At 40.5% G+C, this 20,561-nt stretch overlaps 1 long non-coding RNA gene across 1 annotated transcript; it reads left to right on the top strand.

The window, feature by feature from the left end:
• The first annotated feature begins 2,651 nt into the window (after window positions 1-2,651).
• LOC124871030 lies at window positions 2,652-12,928 on the top strand. Its single transcript, XR_007038929.1, has 2 exons — window positions 2,652-2,889; window positions 10,716-12,928. It is a non-coding gene; the product is annotated as an uncharacterized LOC124871030 (long non-coding RNA).
• Window positions 12,929-20,561: the final 7,633 nt, after the last annotated feature.

Below are 20,561 nucleotides of genomic sequence, written 5' to 3'. Positions count from 1 at the left end.
ACTTTGCTGGTGACACTGTTGGGGATTTATTCAAAATTGAAGAAATACTGAACCAGCATGGCTAGCACAGCATCTTGCAGCAGCATGCTATTCCATCCGGTTTGCCTTTAGTTGGACCATCATTTATTTTTCAACAGGACAATGACCCCAAACACACCTACAGGCTGTGTAAAGGCTATTTGACCAAGAAGGAGAGTGATAGGGTGCTGCGCCAGATGGCCTGGCCTCCACAGTCACCGGACCTGAACCCAATCGAGATGGTTGGGAGTGAGCTTGACCGCAGAGTGAAGGCAAAAGGGCCAACAAGTGCTAGGCATCTCTGGGAACTCCTTCAAGACTGTTGGAAAACCATTTCAGGTGACTACCTCTTGAAGCTCATCAACAGAATGCCAAGAGTGTGCGTAGCATTAATCAAAGCAAAAGGTGGCTACTTTGAAGAACCTAGGATATAAGACATATTTTCAGTTGTTTCACACTTTTTTGTTCAGTATATAATTCCACATGTGTTAATTCATAGTTTTGATGCCTTCAGTGTGAAGCTACAATATTCATTATCATGAAAATAAAGAAAACTCTTTGAATGAGAAGGTGTGTCCAAACCTTTGATCTGTACTGTATATAAAAAGAAATATGCAAGTCGGTAAGCTTGGCAGAGACTAAAATACACCCTTTAATCAAACTTTTGACAGGTGACCTTTGACCTTAAAGGGGATCATGGGGGCGGGGAGGTCATGGGGTCAACATGTGTGTGTCCGAGGGGCATAACCGTGCATGCTGATTGGTTGTCATCATTAGGGGCGATACCTTAAATAAACAAATTATAATACAGGGGTGTGTATGTTATAAATAGAACAAGACAAATATGGTTTTATCAGAAACTGTATGGCATCAGCACCAATTAAAAAATAGAGGTGTGTGTTTGTAAGCCTCGTTAAACCTTGAATAACCCAATGAAAACAATGGGGCGTGCTTTAGTGTTTGCTTTAAATACAGGGATAAAACTCTGCACTTTACATGCTGCTTTCTTTGGAAAAGAACACCCGTTCAGCAATGGTTAGAGTTAAGAGAGTTAATCGTCAAGCGGAGGAGAAACGCAACGTGTGCCAAGATGATGGACTAGCAACTGCATCATCTATATCTACTTCCTTATCTGAGATACCTATCAGAATTCCCGTCACAACATACTCTACCGATGATGAGGATCCAACATCAACTTCAACAACCACGGTTGAAAATCAGACCTCGGGTCGGCCAAGAGGTACGTCAGTTCTGTGCGAAACCCCAGTGACCGTCTACCAGCATTCATCCCGTGAATTGAATGCTCCTAAGAAATCAACATACTACATCTGCAAGGTACAAAGACCCCCGTTCAACACTCTGCAGGAAGAATGGTCTTTGGAGCCATATGCTCTGGTTGGTAGCTGGGGTTATATTTTCATGTATGAAATAGGAGAACTCTGCCTGTATCAATTGGATCAAGACGAGATATTTAATGGATCATTGGCTCTATGTACTCTCACCCACAGCGACTGGGCTGTGTTAAGGCTTGCAATCCCGCACCTTAATGATAGCTCTGAAGCAGTCTCAATGCAGGAGAGGGAGGAAGAAGAAGAAAATGAACTGTCTCCTCGACCTGCAAAATGGGCGAGAATGTTTCATATGCCATTCGATGTTGAAATAGCTGAGAGAGAACGTCTCTTTAGCGCAGTGTGGGGGTCAAAAAAACAGAAAATGGTCGCTGGTCTTTTCGGGCAAGCAGATGCAAGAACAACCGGACGAACCCCTCAGATCTGTTTGTGTTGGAGGCTTTCAATCAGGACTGCGGCATATTCAAGACAATGCTGGCTCTGCCATTTGAAGCTTGGGCAGAGAAGGTGAGTGAAATTGGACAGCGTCTTTTCGACCTTTTCCACAACTCACGCAGTTGGATCGATGTCATGTCAGTGAAAAAAACGCTGACATTTCCTGTTTTACGTCTAAAACAAACCCTCTTCTGAGGACCCGCACCCTTCCTATGATATATATGAGGGGGATAACAGCAAGCTCACAGACACTGAGAACCGAATCCTGAGAATGAGTGAGGCAACACCATACAGGGATCTCTACAACCACCGAGCAGAGATCCACTTCTCTCCTGAGCACGATGAAAGCTTCAAAATTGGACCATATCATCCGCCTTCCCCAGACCTCTTCTCACCGTTGTGGAAGCGTAAAGCTCTGTTTAATTAGACAAAAGTGTTATTATTGTCTTTACCATAATAAAATGAACTCTGTGATAAGTTCACTCTGAGTGGAGACATGCAAGCTGGGAAACAGATTACATTAGAGGAAAGTTCTTGGCGAGAGGAAAGACAAATGTACTTGTTATTGCAGGCAACCAGGAAAACTGGTGAACACTGCCAGGTCAACTGACCTGGCAATCTTAATAAAGTCATGAGAGTGTTGTCACGTACGCCAATCTGATGTTTTCCAGATGTTGGGCCGGAGTGTATTCTCAGAAAATGTAGAGATAACAATGTGAATGTGCCAAGGAATGTTATGTAAAGGAGAAGAATGATTTCAATTGGTTAAGAAGGCCCAAATACACACCAATGCTTTGTATCTGTATAAAAACCACCCTGCACAGACTGGAGGCCAGGGTGACTTCTGGAATTTTTGATGAATATGACACTGTGCGATTTTTGAAGAATAAAAGTACCCTCTCATGAGTATTGTTTGAGGAGAGAATATTTCTGAGTACTGTTTTAATTATTTCGGCTCAGAGATCCGACCGCTTCGCTCCCAAATATTGGTGGCCCGTACGGGGAGTTCTCTACAGGGAGAGGTTTGCGGTCGCTCATCCGGAGAGGGGCCTGGTTGGCTGTGGTTCAGGGCCCACAGCAGGAGGAGGTGAGTTCTTGTCTCTTTTCTTGTTGAAAGGATCTCGGCCTCCTGGGTCCCTCGACTGAGGAGTGAATAGATAGAGACTTTGGTCTCACTCTCTTTCTTCTCTCTTCTAACAATCTTCACAATGCCTTGCATGCAAGGAGACTGTCTAAAAAAAAAAACAAAGTTGGAATTGGCTAAAGGCAGTCTTAAAACAGTAAGTGCGCACTCCCCGTTTGAGTTGTGGATGCCAAGGCAAAGCATAAGCTTTTTTGTCATATAGTACTTGGCATTAATACTGATTCTCTCCGAGAATTAATCCTTCTTGCTTAAGAGACTGCTATTTCATATATATAAAAAACTTGATAGAAAAGGTACGTAGGAGACCTTGAGGAAAATTAGCCGGTGGATTTAAGTGTAGTAAGAGAACTGTGCCTCTGTGTGAGGGCAAAAAGCGCTGGAAAAAAGGCCACAGCTGTTGAAGTTTTACATGTACATGATTTGGAGATTGCAATGTTGATTGCAGTGTTTTCTTTTTTGTTTGAGATCTCTATGGTGAGCAGTGGTGATCGGTATTCTGCAGAAGTATTAATGTGATCTTGTTAAAAAGACCAAAGTGAGTTAAGCAAACAATTAACTCGTGAGCTTACACAAAGTAAGAGAATTGATCAATTGGGACATCAATAATACTACAAATCAGGTTCAAACTCCCCGGGGAAGAACGTCAGTGAGTGTGAGAGTGTGAAGAACGTATGAAGTTGGTGTGGTTTATGAATGGCTTTGATCAGCGCTGATTGAGTGAAAGGCAGTGTGTCGATTGGTATTTTGTGTGTGATGCATGTAAAGCGTATGTCAGATGGATGAATCTGTGAATGATGTATGAACGATGGTGTTTTGCATTTATGTGAGCCGTATGTGATGTCATACTGAAATCTATGTGTGTGTGTGTGGCCATTAAAGCAAGTTGCATGTGATGAGAGACTGAAACTGCATGTTTTGATCTTGATTACCTTAAATGCTTTCTAAAGGTTCATTTGCTGTGTTAAAGCAGCAGATGAGCTTTTGTGGTGCGCACCAGAAGCTTTGCTTTGATTTGTTTTATGGTTTCTAGATTAAGTTTTGAGTTATGCCCAAGTCAAATATAGATTTAGCTGTTACTGGTTAAAATTACGGCTTGAATTTTTTGTTTACTCTTGAGGGATAGACCTACAGAAACTTATGCAGTTGGATTACAATTAAAGCATACGTTAAAATGGGAAGGAGTTTCTGGTAGAAACTGACTGAAAGCTAGAAAAAAGGCTCTCTCCAGTCTTAGAGAGATGGAATTTCCGGTTGCAAGTTGTGTGCGCGCACTTGGACGCATGCCAAGTCTTGCGCTTGTGTGACACACAGCACCCACACACGAACACATACACATGCATAGCACACAAACATATAACACACATACAAAAGCGCACACACATGAACCAAAGAACAGACACACAAATGTGGGGAGCGAAATGTATATATTATGTAAAAAGAAATGTATGACTGTCAAATGCCGGCATATGTTTGTCTAAATGATTGTCTAAATGTCTGTCCATGTGTCTGTGTCTGTGCTCATCTAAGTGTTGAATCCATCTGTCATACATGTGGGTTTATTGTCACTAACATTTGTTTATCCGAGTTTTCTTTTCCTTTGTTCTTTATTTTCGACAATTTATTCACAGAAGACTGACAGGTTTTTAGGAACTCTTTGGGTGCGGACCTCTTAGTGCTCACAAAGTCCAGATTTATGATTGAACAATTAAATAGTTTAAATACAAGTGAGCGCGGAGTGGTCTGCAGTTACCTTGGAGTCTAAATGAACTTCACAAATGCGCAAGAAAATTGATAGAATATCCATAATTAAAGTAAGAATCCAGGTTTTACCTAATAATTTTTCTATTATTAGTCGAAGCTCAAATGTTGACTGCCTGATGTAGGAAGACTTTTGTGAAAATACAAAGTAGTGTTTATATTTTCCTAACTAGCAAAGAACAACTGGTATGTTTAAGATTTTATGGGGTTTAACTGAATGGTTAAACGAAGAACGTTTCTGAAATGGAGGAAAGTGTTGCACGTCTGTGAAAGTCAGTATGGGATTAAGCATGTGAGTGTGTTGGGAGCAGAGCAGAAGGGGGGCTCCCAGTTCCCCTCCACAGGGACGGAGCTCAAAGGGGGCCGGGCCCAGAGCTTCTACTGTCTACTTTTCATTTTACTGTAGTTCATTAATGTTTCATTTTGGTTTGCCTTCTACAAAGAATAATGAAAGTTTAATCATGCAGTTGATTACATATTTTGGAGAAATTTGATGAAAAGAACTTCTCTAAAAGTATAGAATCAGAAATTAATCTTTATCAAGGTATATTCCTTATTTTTAGCATATTTCGAGTTCTTAGATTTAACCATAGAAAGCATCAACTTTAAAATATTTTAGTGGGTGGAACAAATTCTTGGATCATGTTCAAACTGTTTCATTAACCTGAATGGTGGGATAATACAATATGACAGTCTATGCTTTATCCTTGCTTAGTTAATGTGCAAATGTGTTTTTAGTGTAATATGGGTTTTTGGTTACTTTATTTTGTTGAACAATGTAAAAATCAGAAAGTGAGAGATGTAACAAACCAAGAGGAATAAAGGAAAAACAGAGAATACAGTTTGATTTAATGATTAAATCTCAGACAGGTGAAGAGAAATGACTTGTGATCAATTTAATTAATTTATTGTAGGAAGGAAAGGATTTTACTAGAGATTTTAGTTGGTTCATGCCAGAATTATTGTGTCTTTAGATTAAACATTAGGGGACAGAATGATACAATGACTTAATGAAAAAAAAACTAAACAAATAAGGAACAGTTAAAAAGGAATATGAATAGTAAGTTACTGGCTTATGATATGTGCTACATCGCCTTATCATTTAATAATTACAATGGTAATGTTATGGATTTTGCTATTGGGAGAACTTTGCCAATTTTGCCGAGTACCTCAACAAAATTAATATTAGAAAGATGAAATTTAAGCGGTTTTGCAAAGTTTTACAAACAGTGACATGATAATAATTTACAAATACAAAGTTTTTATGCTTAAGAATAAATAAATAAACAAACAAATGAACTCATCTAGCAGAAACAATAATGCAGCCATTAAAGAATGGAAATGTTCTGTTATGGCAGAAGGGTTGACAATATTGTGTCTGTTGTATCGAGACAAAGTCTCATGAAGGAAGCTGCCTGGTATTTTTTCTGACGGATTACTCAGTGAATTACAGCCTGTTAACACGGAGAACCAAACTGAACATCTGCAGCAGAACCTGCGTGGACAACGGAGCACTGGCACAAGGCCTGCTCAGACCTCAGATGACAGAGAAGAATGTTGGGGCCGACAAAATAAAAGGGCGAGCAAAGGAATGATCTCCAAACACGTTAACAAGGCTTTGGACAGAGCAGCACCAGAGGCTGAAGAGATAAAATGCAAGATGTGCTAAAAAGATTCACTTAGATCAATTAAGTTCAGTTTTCTGTTTACAAAACATGGAATAACCAAATACCTCTCAAATCTTAAATAAAATAAATAAATAAAATAAAACAATTTGGCCAAATTTGTTTATTAATCACTTGGGGACTAATAACGTAGTTTTGAAATTGAATTAGAATAAGCGACAAAATTAAACAGCTACTAAACAAAACATTGATGGCCATCATGAGTTCTTTCATTAGCAAAATAATTCATTGTCTTTTGAGCTCCAACCAGATGATAAATACAAGTTCACTTTATAAAGGTATATAAGATATTCAAGAGGTTAAAATGGGACAAATTAAAAAGCTCAGAGTAACAAGACATTTTAAACAAATTAATACAGCATTTGAGCAAATACTGTAATGGGAATTAAGAGTCTAACAAAGTCAAAAGTTGCAAAATCGTTGACGCCCCACTCAGTAAGACATGTTTAAAGGGGGGCGGAGGAGAACCTGAGAAGTTGTATATATATGTATATATAATGTCAATAGACAGGTTAGGTTACTACTACGAAATACACTTGGTATTTAATAAAAATGTTTCACTGTAGATGCTTTGACCTTAAAAAGCTGAAGAACTGATATCAGAACAGTCTCTATGAGTTCAGAAGCAGATTAGCTGTTGGTTGGAAATTTAATATATGTCTTTGCATTCAATTTTAAGCTCATATTTTCAGTTTAATTTGAATCCTTTGTTGATTGTTTAATTTTTTATTTATTTATGGGAATCTTATTTTAATATTTAAAAAAATGTGACTTTCTGCAAAACTTTGTTGTTAATTAATTGCTTTGTTTTGTTCTTTCTGCATAAGAAATAGGTACATGTCCGACGTTACCATGATCTCCTTTGAAACTGTCAGCTATGAAATGTGCAGCAACACAGATGAACATTATGGGACCAGAGATGTTTCATAATGGAACAGATTCAGCCTCACTATTAAGTGACACAAACAGGCCCAGGGTTTGATTGCATGAGTTGCATTTATAATCTGACTAACAAATAACTAACTGTATTGCTTTAAGTTTTCTCTTTTCTTTTGTTTCAGAAGCTGCTAATCTTTTGCTTTTTACCCACCTTGTTCCAATGGAAGACATGCAAGTGCTATCAAATGCTTTGTTACATAGGGGAAGGTAAGGAACAAAAACAACCGTAATGTTGCCTCAGGATTTATCCAATTTAAACTGGAGGTGGCGATAGGGATACCATTACGTCATTCCTACAATACTATCCATGTGTCGAGTACATTTGAAAAGGAAAGCATTCACATAGTTAGGACAACAAGTAAACGATGGGACAATTAAAAACAATTTTCAGTTGCTAGGCAGACTATATGGCAAACTAGGTGTAGAACATTTGAAATATTTAAATAATTGTAAGCAGTTTACTAAGTTGCTTCAAAAAATAACACTGTTGAATATTCTTCTTTTTTTTTCTACCTTTAAGTATTTGTGCTGAATGTGAAATTGTTGAAAAACATCAGTGTTAGCAAACAGTAGTTTTCCTAAGGATTAGAGGCATAAAAAATATGTTGAGGAATAGACTTCAGATAGTTGTTTATGATGTTAGACTGGAGGTGACTTGCGTAGAATTGCGCTTTTAGTGGATAAAATCCAACAGGAAAATGTTTTCGAATGACAAAACTGGCAGTTCTGAGTTTTTGGTCGAAGGAGTATTTATTTATCTGTTTTTGTTGAGGACCCCCACCGGGAACTAACTGCAAAACCAATATGATTAATATGCAACTTATTATGAGGAATGAACTGGAAAAAGCAGAACAAACGATGATTTATGCACAAAATCAATCAAACATACGGTTAGTGATTATAAGGTTTCTTCAAGGATACTGATCAGAGACAGACAAAACTCTGAGGAACTATGAACATTTTTGTGCTAACAGTTGTCCAACAACAACTGGAGCCAGACAATATTTGACCCAATCTCACTACACTACATGTTAAGGACTAACGGATGAGAAAATAAAGGAATTTAGGGCTAGGAATACAAATGCACAACAAAGTTCAAATGATAGTAATGGCAATGACACTTTTAATGACTGAAGGTGTTACCCTAGATCCCAAGAAAAACTCTGTGGGAAGTTTAACCTCTAACATATTAGCTGAGAATGAAAGTCCAGGAAACATTCTTCAGAATGCGAGTAGAGTTAGGAAATGTTTTTTGGATTAGATCCCAGAACAGAGACAGAGATAATAAGTATATAAAGAACAGGGTTTTGACTTAGAAAAGTTGCGTAGAGAATTTAAAACAAGAACTTGAATAAATTTACAATCCTGCACGACTGAAAGGTTTTTACAGTATAGGATACTGGATTCTAAGTTTTCGCAAGTAAGTCTTTCACAGATAAATGAGTGTTTGAGATGCACAATGGTAGTATATATGTACCAAATGAAATAGGTTTCTTGTTTTCTTTAAACAATGGATTTTATTAAATGTTTGTTAGTGTAGGGAAGTTATTAGGAAAAAGTAATGTCCCCTTTAAGGCAAAAAGTAGCTTTGACATCTCTTTCGCAAACAGAGAAAGTGCCTTGTGATCTGGATGTCTTTCAATAATTATATGGGGAACTTTTTGACTGTGTGTACAGACAATAATAAATTAACATAATCCTTGTTAGTTGAAAACAGCAGCGGTGCTTGACGTGGCTAAAAACAAGGTCTCAGAGTGTTAGCAAACTAAGAGGTTTATATCATAGGAGGGAGGAATGAACTGCTTCCTTTGGAATTGGTTGTCTTCTGTGTTGATAATTTCCAGGCGTTGTCTCTACAATGCCAAACATCACATTCTTTAGACAAAGCAAAAATTACAGACTCCATTAAGTATTCGCACCCTGAATACAGAGAAATAAGGGCTAAACACTTGGAATAGAAGTCACACTTATAAGGACAAAGAATGTCAATAAACAAGAAAACTGTGAATGCTGAAAACTGACTTATTCATTTGAACGTTTGTTGTAACAGGATGACGTTCATTATAGAATATCAGCTGAAATTTGATACATTAACAAAATAGCAGAAACTGGGATGCATCATCTCAAACATGCATCTCTCATTTAAAAACAGCATCTAATATCAAAAAAGAAACATTTATCTGTGAGTAAGAGGACCATTTGAAGTACATAAGTGACAAGGCTCATGTCTTCAGTCGAATAAGAGGGAAACCTGAGCTTATTGGTGAAGCCTGAACAACACATCTAAATGTTCTGATGTATCTCTCTGATCAAAGGGGGGTTAAGTCAAAAGTTTATGAGATCGATTTAAAAATAAAATAATACATGAGGTGAGGACACACACGGTTTTATAAAATAACTAATTTCCGAATGATAATAAATGCGCACCAAACATACTATTTTTAGGCACAGGATAAAATTGAAGACTGTTTAACTTTTTTACTTACTGTACAAAAACACAGTAGTTAGCAATGTCAATCTCTCTTTTCAGAATAATGTCTGAGAAATACATAGTTTAGAACAATTTCTATGCTGATAGGGTGAGGTAGAATGGCACTTCATGCTTCCAGGGGAAAAGGTGATTGCTTGAACTATCCGTGCTAACTTCTGTTTCTATCTTTTGCATGAAAACCCTGAGCAAATATAATTGATTATGACTGCTAAAAGGAGCAGTTCAGATCTCTCTATCAATAGCCTTTTACAGGTGATGAGAGGGAACCAAATTGACCTACAGAATGTTACCCTTTGTTGAGGCTGGAGGCTGGACCTGGGTTGTCATTCAGAGAGCTTTTAGAAGAAAGTTATTACTGAATGGAAAATGGTTTGACCATTTATTTTATTTTCTTAAGAACTTTATGTATTTTATATTTGCTGCAGCACAATTTTACTCTAGAAGTTTAACTTGTTTTTTCCCATCTGCCACCAGCCTGGTTAACAAAGCCCGGAAACCACCCTGACATTCCCCCTTTCCCCCACACCCCCCCTTTTTTTGCTGACAGGACACCTGTAACCTGTAACTCTATGCGTTACATTAACGCTCAGCTTGGACTCCTGCTTACTTGCACTGCTTTACTTGCACAATGATCACCTGCACTGTTGTACTGCTCTTGCATCTTATACTGCTCTATATTTACTCTCACTCACTTAAAACTGTGCACTTATATTTATATTATATTGTAGATATGTTTGTACTGTTTAATTTGTACTGTATTGCACCGACTACGCCAAAACAAATTCCTTGTATGTCCAAAAACGTACTTGGCAATAAAGCTTTTCTGATTCTGATTCTGATTCTGATTAAATTTGGTTTCAAAATTTCATTTCTGCTCATAATTATTTTGTTTTCAGAATGGAAAATGATTCCTATGTACTCGGGGCTGGAGTATGAACACTACTGTGAAAGTTATCACACCCCTTTTAACGTCATCATCGCATTGGACCATGACAACGGAGGACGTTGAGGAAATACAGAAAAAGGACACTAAGGAAATACAGAAAAGGTGATGCTACCGATGCAACAACACCCAATTTACATGCGATACTTCTGTTACAACTATGATCTGAACAGGTTCCCTGACGTCTAATGCTTGGATAACATGTATGATGTAATAATTAAGAGGAGATTAGTAAGGATTTGACTGCCATTTTTGTTGTACAACGTTTTCTCCTGTTTCTGTTAATTTAGGAAGGTAAGATGAATGTCTTTGGTTTCAATTTCCTTTATCAGGTCAGGTTTATCCATTAAAGGCAGATCTGTTTGGTTGTTATTTTGGCCTGGGTTAACCCTGAAGTTACAACAATCTCCTTTTTGCACAACTTAAGTTTTAATACCAAGTACATTAGTTGGTTTCATATTCGGTGATTTTATAGAGCTTTGTATGGTTTAGAGGAGAATATGTGGAGGAGTTAAAAGGACAAAAACAGTAATCGGACTGTGGAGACATCAAGAAAGGATGTTTAATTAGACATGTGGTACTTTAATGTCATGGGTTAGCAGGATACTGGTCAGTATTCTCTGTCTTCTCAGAATGACACCAATCCAGAGACTGGCAGTACAAGTAACCTTTTTGGGCGTTGGACTCAGAGACCGATGGACACATGAAGACTTTGTGGGACCCTGAACCAGGATAAATGCGATGGCAGAACAATAAAGTCGAAAAGACCAATCGCAGAGACTAAAGAAAGTTCCAGGAAGACCAAGGACAGAGACTGAACTACACTGTGTTGCTGCTGAGAATTTTACTGATGTTTTTCTATTTTCTGTAATAACTTTAAGTTTGTCTTTATGTCGTTTTAATGTTCTGAATTGATTCAGGCTGTTTATGCACTCTGATAGAATGGGAGCATCCATTCAAGTGATATTCAGCTCCAGAGGTTCAACATGGTCAATGTTTTCTGTTACAAATATTATGGTGAATAGGAATGATGAACCAGGACCTGATTGGCATGAAACGTCCGTAAAATAGATGATAATGACACATTAGATTAAAAACAGAGATCTCTTGTTCAGATTGGACGAGAATGGGATTTCTCTGAGGCCTCCAGACGTTTTTCCCCGCCTTTTAGGACGGGTGGGTTTTTCGACTGGTGTGACCTAAGCCGACCTGAACGTCCCCTTCATCGATACGTAAGCTTGGGAGTTTGACTGACATGGATGTTTTCCATGGGTGAGTTGATTAGATGTGTTCCTGAAGGAGACTTTTGGGAAAAGCTACAGAGTAGCCGGATTTGGTCTAATTAGTGAATAGGTTTAGTTTAGCATAGTCAAACACAGTTAAAATAATGTGCGCATAGAAGCTCTAAATAGGATCTTAATTAATTAGTTGAATCCGAAATTTCAGACCTAAACAAGAACAATCATTTAGGGTTGCTTAATATTGTACATAGAGTATCTTCAATTTCTTTTATAATCGTTCACATTTTTATTCGTTTAATCACTTGACTACATCACATATAATCACAGGATATTTACAATATGAATATAAGACCTCTCTCAGCTGTTAATTAGCTTAAAACCTAATTAGGGGGAATATGTGGAAGCGTAAAGCTCTGTTTAATTAGACAAAAGTGTTATTATTGTCTTTACCATAATAAAATGAACTCTGTGATAAGTTCACTCTGAGTGGAGACATGCAAGCTGGGAAACAGATTACATTAGAGGAAAGTTCTTGGCGAGAGGAAAGACAAATGAACTTGTTATTGCAGGCAACCAGGAAAACTGGTGAACACTGCCAGGTCAACAGACCTGGCAATCTTAATAAAGTCATGAGAGTGTTGTCACGTACGCCAATCTGATGTTTTCCAGATGTTGGGCCGGAGTGTATTCTCAGAAAAAGTAGAGATAACAGTGTGAATGTGCCAAGGAATGTTATGTAAAGGAGAAGAATGATTTCAATTGGTTAAGAAGGCCCAAATACACACCAATGCTTTGTATCTGTATAAAAACCACCCTGCACAGACTGGAGGCCAGGGTGACTTCTGGAATTTGTGATTAATATGACACTGTGCGCTTTTTGAAGAATAAAAGTACCCTCTCGTGAGTATTGTTTGAGGAGAGAATATTTCTGAGTACTGTTTTAATTATTTCGGGTCAGAGATCCAACCGCTTTGCTCCCAAACCATCCACCTCAATGTCCTCATTCTCAGAGACCCACTTCAGTCCTGCATCACCTACAGGATACAACATGAAAATGTATCAACCGCCTTCTCCAGACCTCTACTCACCATCGCCGCTATTCATGGCTGAGTCTGTAGACACAAATGTCCTGCCTGTAGACAAGAAGGTGGTCGTGGAGGATGAGGTAGCTACCAGCTACTCACCCTCTACCGAAGCCCCTACACAAACCCTGGAACCGATGCAGGACCCTCAGCCTTCAGCGGAGGATGAGAGTAACCAGGGGGACGAAATTGACAGTTGGTTCTCAACCACCCTCATCAATACAGTGAAAACAGCAATACTTCATTTATTCAACATAACCTCTTTGAACTATCTCAGAGAAACCTGCTATGGGTGCATAACGAACCACCCGAGCCAGCGTCAGCACCAATGCTTGGAGGTATTGGGGGAGGATTATTACCAAGTCAACCTTCAACGCATCGTGCGACGACTCGTAACCCCCAAACTCATTCCTGCTATTCAGAATCTTCTGATACTTCGACGCATACAAGCGGATGACTTCAGAGTGAAAACGATTGCAGAGACGGTTTTATATGAACTGAAATCGGTACAAGGCATCCACATTGCAATAGCACACGTTTATGATTGCATGGCCAAAGAGAAACACCTCAAACAACTTAACTCTGTTTCAGAGTGCTACGGACTGACAAACTGATCTCACATGTTTGATGACTTGTTGTATCATTTTTAGTATTCCAGTACTTTAATTAATTTGCATTATATGATTTTTCTTCTTTTTTTTTTTCTTTTTTACTATTAAATACAATTAAAGTGGGAACATATTAACCTTTCCCGAAAGTGTTGTTTAAAAAGCTTGTAGTGTTTGAATTCATCTGCATTAATCTGCATTTTATCTGATTTTTTTTTTCTTTTTACTATTAAATAAAAAAATAAAAAAAGAGATAAATCTACCCTCCGGTGTGTTTTTTTCTCATTATTTAACAAGTAATCGTCAGAGTGAGCATAAGGCAGAGATGGTAGGAAGACGGTTGATGAAGAAAGTATATTAAGTTTTGGGGTGTAGATAGGTTGAGGAGGGTTATGCAAGATGAAACGGGAAAGAAGGTTGCGGTTGAAAAAATTTAAGATATTTTATCAGGAGAAGATACCTATACTCTACATAAACCTGCAAGAATAAAGTTCCCGAGAAACAAAATTTTTGTCACCAGACCATTGAGACAGTTCCAGGCTGATCTCTGTGACATGCAAGTTCTGGCCAAGGAAAATTATGGTTATAATTATTTATTAACCATCATTGACATCTTTTCAAAAAGGGCGTATGTACGAGTTTTGAAGAGGAAAACAGCCGCTGAGGTGGTAAAGGCATTTGAATCAGTTTTTAAAGAAAGTCAGATCCCCAAAAAACTTCAGACTGATGCCGGTAAAGAATTTTTTAACAAGAAATTTAAGGTTTTAATGGAGAAACACGGTATTGAACATTTCGCGACAGCGAGTGAAGCAAAAGCTTCAGTGGTCGAGAGATTTAACCGCACATTAAAAACAAGGATGTGGAGATATTTTACAGCTAACAACACCCGGTGGTATGTCGATGTCCTGCAAAACCTAGCCAGAAGCTACAACCACAGCTACTACTCCAGCATTAAAATGAGCCCTATTGAAGTGACCTCACAGAGTGCCTTTCAAGTGTTTCAGAATCTGTATGAAGTTAAGTCCAACAGATATTGCAAGGACTCAGTGACAACTTTTAAACAAGGGGATCTTGTCAGAATATCCAAAGTCCGTGGAATGTTGGACAAAAAATACAAACTGAGTTTTACGGATGAAGAGCAGATACCCCGATCTCCTCCTGTATACAAACTCAAAGATTTCGATTGAGAACCTATCGAGGGTTCCTTTTACGCAGAGGAGCTTCAAAAAGTAAAAATATTTAACGACAAGATGTATCAAGTGGAAAACATATTAAAACGACGTACAGTCAAAGGTGTCAAACAGGTTTTTGTAAGCTGGAAAAACTGGCCTGAGAAATTCAACAGTTGGATCAGGTTTGATGAACTTCGTAACGTATAAAAAGGTTTGCACTAAACCTCACAGTTGACACAGCATCATGAACCGTCAGTTAGAGGATGATGGCTTTTACGTTACTCTTCCATCTAATGCTAGCATGGAAGTGTTTAAAAATAATACCAGTTCAAGTTTCCGTGTAAATTTAGCTCAACATATTGATTTAGAATGCCAATGGATGGTTGCATTAGCCGAGATTTCATATCCTCATACATGGCATAATTTACCGGATCATGATGCCTACTTTGAATGGAGGAAGGTTGGTGATGTGGAGATCAATATGCAAAGGATCAGAGCTGGCTACTATAACAGCGTTATTCAACTCAAGACAGAGATGGAAGTGTTTTTCAAACACTTTTTTGCACCTTTACTGCGGACCGTCAAAGTACAAGGCGACTTCAGTGATATGATTGCTCTGACGTTTAACCCCGCCCACTATCAGAAAATATCAATATAGAAATTAAATCGGATCAAAACGTTCCTTTAAATTTCGTCTACGCAAAGACCATCATAAGACTACACTTCAGACCGGTGATATCACAACATAGCCTGAGATAAACTTTATTTGTATAAACTATTCCAGAGATATATTTTCTGGCTTACCTGGCCAGAGGCTGGATCATATGGCCAGGACTCCCTGACTGATGCTGTCAGCAGATTTGTTGGTCCCCTATCCAGGAGCTGATGGTCGAGCTATTAATACCACACTGTCTTGGTCCTGGGTGGCTTGTCTATACGGTGCAGGGCTTCCTTCAGCAGGATGCGGTTTAAAGGATCTGAGTAGGTCATAAAATCGCTTTATTTGCCACCCCTCTGCCTGAACCACCTGCATCAGCCTTCCTGATCTTGTCTGGGCTCCACAGGAATCACAGTACTTAAGAAATGAACTGGCATGACCCACAAATGAAGATGTCTGTTACCTTGACGGGCAGTTAAAGGTAACGGCAGTTTGTCTAACTCATTGCCACCTGTGTTATGATGTAGTGGTTTCTCTCGTCCTTGTCCTTCCCAGCGGACTTTGAGCTGACTTGGGCCCGAGCAGATTGCGCAACAGTTCTTGACCTCTCGTCACCACAGCATTTCATCTTCTGTTGACAGGAATCCTTTTTTAGCAAGTTCCAATTTCTTCAAGGCTCTTCCTGCCCAAAGCCCTGAAGTGGTTCTTCGAATGGCAACCACCCCATATATAGTGGCCAGTCTGATGTAGGGTGGCATGGTGCTTGGTTCACTGGCCATCTCTCCGGTTTCTGGTTATCCTTAGCTGAGAATTGGTTTGAGCTGTTCAACTCCTGGAATCCCTCTCTTCTGTAACAACACTGTGTTACGATCTAATACTTGCTTCACAATGTCAGTGGTGTCGTACTTGGGTTTCACTGCTGTCGACACAGGGTGATCTCGTGCTCTCACCCACACTCGTTGTCCCTCATGGAATGGCACCCTAGGAGTTGGCTTCCCTGTTTTCTCATTGGAGCTCCGCCTCAATTCTTGTGAAGAAAATGGTAGTTGGTTGAGTTCTGCAGCAGGGGAGGGCCTACTGACTCGATGTCTGTCATTCAGTGCTTGCCCTATTTCTACAGCTTTGGTGCTCCAGTCACGAGAATTAGCATTTTTTGCTATCCAGTTTTTCACCAGACCTATGTTGCGTTCCACCACTCCATTTGCTTGGGGAGTGTATGGTGGAGAATACACTCTCATTACTCCATGTCTCTGGCACCAGTGGTCAACCTGTGCGTTGCGAAAATGAGTCCCATTGTCTGTTCGCAGTTCCTTAGGCACCCCAAGGGAACTACAGACTTGCTCCAGCATGGCAACGACACTGCTGCCGTTGGCTCTCCTTGCTGCTCTTACAGTTACATACCCTGACATTGAGTCTACTAGCACCAGGAGGTATTTCTCACCTTTCTTCCCTGTTATCCCCATGGGGCCCATGACATCCATGCACACTGAGCCCCAGGGGATGGTGCTCTTGATGGTCAGACCTTCCAGCCGCTGTCCACGGCGTCCTGTGTTCTATTAACCACATACTTCATAGTCCCGTAGTACACGGTGGATGTGTTTCATAGGGATCCAGAGGTCCTGCTCTTCCAATTCTTTACGGGTAGGCAGCACGCCTGCATGTCCTAAGGCCTCATGCACACTCCATACCACCTCACCACGTAGTCTTCAGGGACCGCCCATCCTAGGGGCGTTCTGTCCCACTTCTCAATCCCAACAAAGACAACTTTTCTCTGTTGAACATAGCGATCCACCTCATCATTTCCACGCCAGTGAGCCCCTTCTCGGGTATGAGCCTTTTGGTGCTCCACTTCAAGTTCCAGGCTCATTCTCAACTTGGCGATCTTCTTCCACAGATCGTGATGGGCCACTAACTTTTCTTTGGCGCTTTCAAATCCATTCTCCTCCCAGATGGATAAGTCTTCGTTCAAGGCTTGTGCACAGTAGTGGCTGTCTGTGATTATCTTTGCTGTCTTGATTCTTCTCTTCATCAACTCTAACATTCCTTCCAGTACTGCTGTCACTTCTCCCGTCTGTGCACTACCGGGAGTTTTACCTTTCTGGCGGCACCTCTCTTGACCGTGCTGTTTGAGAATAAACCCCCAGTAGGCCATCTGATCCAGTCCTTTCTTCGAACCATCAGTGTATAGGACCCACTCTGGCGGCCTTTCTGTCACAGACAGCTCTAAGGGTGTTTTCTTCTCGGCTGGTTGTGCTGGGCCAATCTCAAGGTCGGGGTCCAGCAGTATGTCTTCCCATCTTCCCCACCTTGTATTTGTTGCTTTTGTGCTTTCCGCTGTCCCCTTTCTGAGATACTTGTGGACTTGGCTCTGGGTGATGACTTTAATCTGCTGTCCTTGTGCTAGGTCTTTTAAGGTGCTCCAGTATCTAGCTGCTAACTCTTTTTCTTCTTGGGGGAATTTCTTCTCTACAGATGACAAAGTGTAACTCCACAACGTTACTAACCCCCCATTTTCATTGCTTACTTTCAGCATGGAGTCCTCATCTTCACAGCTGATCTCGGCCACCAACTTTTCAGTCAAGTTCCTCGGTTCCAACCTCACGGCTTCTTGGATTGCTCTTTTGAACTTATCCAGGTCGTTCTGGTTTGATGCAGTCCATGTCCAATTTTTCTTTGTCATTTTTTCTTCTCCTTCTCGCTTCTTTAGGCAGGCATATAACGGCTTAGCATATCTTTGATAATTAGGAACATGATCTCTCACATAATTGCAGAATCCCAAAATCTTTTGTAGATCATTTTCAGATTCAGGTGGCTTGATTTGTGCCAGCTTTTCTCAATATCCTTCTGAGAGTCCCAAATCTGTTGTCACTTGGAACCCTAGGTAGTTAACCTGAAACTGTCCAAACTGGCATTTCTTGAGATTCAGCTTCAAACCTGCTGCTGTGATTCTCTCCACCACTGTTTGCAGTCTCTTTAGGTGCTCCTCTTCGGTGTCGTCTGCAATGAACACATCATCTATGTACACTGTTGCTCCTAGGTCACCCAAAACCTCCATCACAGCTGACTGGAACACATTAGGGGAGTTCCTATACCCTTGAGGTAACCTATGCCACACATAACTCTTGCCTTGTGATTGCTTTGCGAGTCTGAGGAAGAAAAATTCATTTGCTAAGTCAATGCAGGATTTATATTTCTTGACTCTTAGCGTCTTCAATGCTCCTTGGGGATTGATTAGGCTGGCTCGGTTTGTTATGGTTCTTCGATTGAGGGCCTTGAAGTTGATTACTGGCCTCCAACCTCCTCCTGCTGACTCTGGTTTCTTTACTGCTTGAATGGGACTGTTAGTGATGGGATTTAGCTCTTCTCTGATGATTCCTAGAGCGCTCAATTCTTTTACTATTTTATCCATTTCTTCAACAGCACCCGGGTTCAGGGGGTACTGTCGAACAGGTGGATGCACTCCCCCTTGTATGAGGTGTACATACTTCGGTCCCAAATCTCCACAGTCGTTCTTGAACCGGGCCACATTAGCTGAGGTGATGATCTTACGCAACTTCTCTTTCCCAGCCAGGGAGAAGTCGCTTTCTTTCAGCTTCTGTTCAGTTACTTCTGGCACATCTACTGCTTTGTACCACTCTTGAGCCCCAGTTCCACTCTGAGTCGATCCTACTTTTACTAACCTTGACCGTAGCTGGCTGAACCTTTGAGATAGAGAGCTGCGCTTTCCCCATGGTTTGTTGAGTTCTTTCAAGTCTGTGACGGTGATGAGGTTGTATGGACCCTTCACCCAAATGATTCCTTGCCAAGTTCCATACGGCATCTCTTCTATGGTCCCGTTGGCAAATTGGACCGTAAGGTATCCTGTCGTCTTTAGGCCTCTGCGAGTCATGGATACCTCAGCCCCGGTGTCCACTAGATAGGGTTCTTCTCCCACTTCTGTGTAGATTTCGTCCCCTTTCCAGTAGGCATTTTCCAGGGTGACTCGCGGCCGTGTCATCATTACTTGGCAGGCCCACCGGTCCCTTCGGACTCGAAGAGGACCTTCTTTTCTTCAGAGGACAGTTTGTCGTACTCTTCTCTAGGGAGAAAGGTGTTTTTTTTTTGTGGGCCTTGTGATGCTGGTGGTCCGTGAAATCTTCTTTGCGGTTCTTCTCTTCTCTGGAGCAGTGGTCTGTTAGGGGGGTTGGCTGGAGCTTTCACACTGGCCTTAGTTGTTGGTTTGGCCCCTTGTCCTGCCTCTTTCGTTCTTCTTTCTTCATAAAACTGCTGCTCCAGATCATAAGAAATCACTGCTTGATCCATCTGTGGAACTGTGTACCCTGCATCAGCATTTTAGCAAAAGCTATCTCTCCTCTCCTCCCTTTGGTTACTTCTCGGAGGGCTTTCACGTATCTAGCTGGTGAGATTGTTTGCTTAAGCACATGCCACACCGGTGCAAGGCGCTGACCTCCATCCATGCGCAGTCTAGCTCTTTTGATCTGGGAGTCTTCATCATCCATGTCTTCCAACACCAACCTCCTATAATGGCTTTGAGCTGTTCCTTGCTTGTCTAAGGGATGGGCTGTTACATGGCTCAGCCACAACGTTTTAGCTTCATCACTTTCAGTAGCATTGGTAATTATCGGCCACACATATTTGATGTAATCTTCATTGCTTTCTTCTGATATTTTCTCTCTAACTAAGGTCTTGATCTTTTTGTACTCACAAAAAACATCAGCTTCAGGGCTGAATGCCGTGTGTTGTTCAGACAACTTCCCTGTGGGCTTGCTTGTGGAGAGCAGTGCTGACGGCAGTGGAGGTTCTTCCCCTTCTTCCTCGGCTGACAACTCATCAACCTGTCGCTCGATCTCTTGTGCATACTTGTATGCGGCTTTCTTTAGTCTTCTTAACATCACATCATGCACAACTCCAACATAAGCAGATCTGAACTTGCTGGTCAGGGGCTGATAAGTTGCTAAGGTGTGGTACGATGGCATCATTAGGACGTTGGCCCATTCTCCAACTGTTGCTTTTACCCTGAGTTCGACTTTGTCTTCCA

The sequence above is a fragment of the Girardinichthys multiradiatus genome, chromosome 7 (assembly GCF_021462225.1).
Source record: "Girardinichthys multiradiatus isolate DD_20200921_A chromosome 7, DD_fGirMul_XY1, whole genome shotgun sequence".
Classification (NCBI taxonomy): domain Eukaryota; kingdom Metazoa; phylum Chordata; class Actinopteri; order Cyprinodontiformes; family Goodeidae; genus Girardinichthys; species Girardinichthys multiradiatus.
The sequence above is the reverse complement of the archived record's forward strand: the minus strand, read 5'-3'. Positions and strand labels throughout refer to the sequence as shown.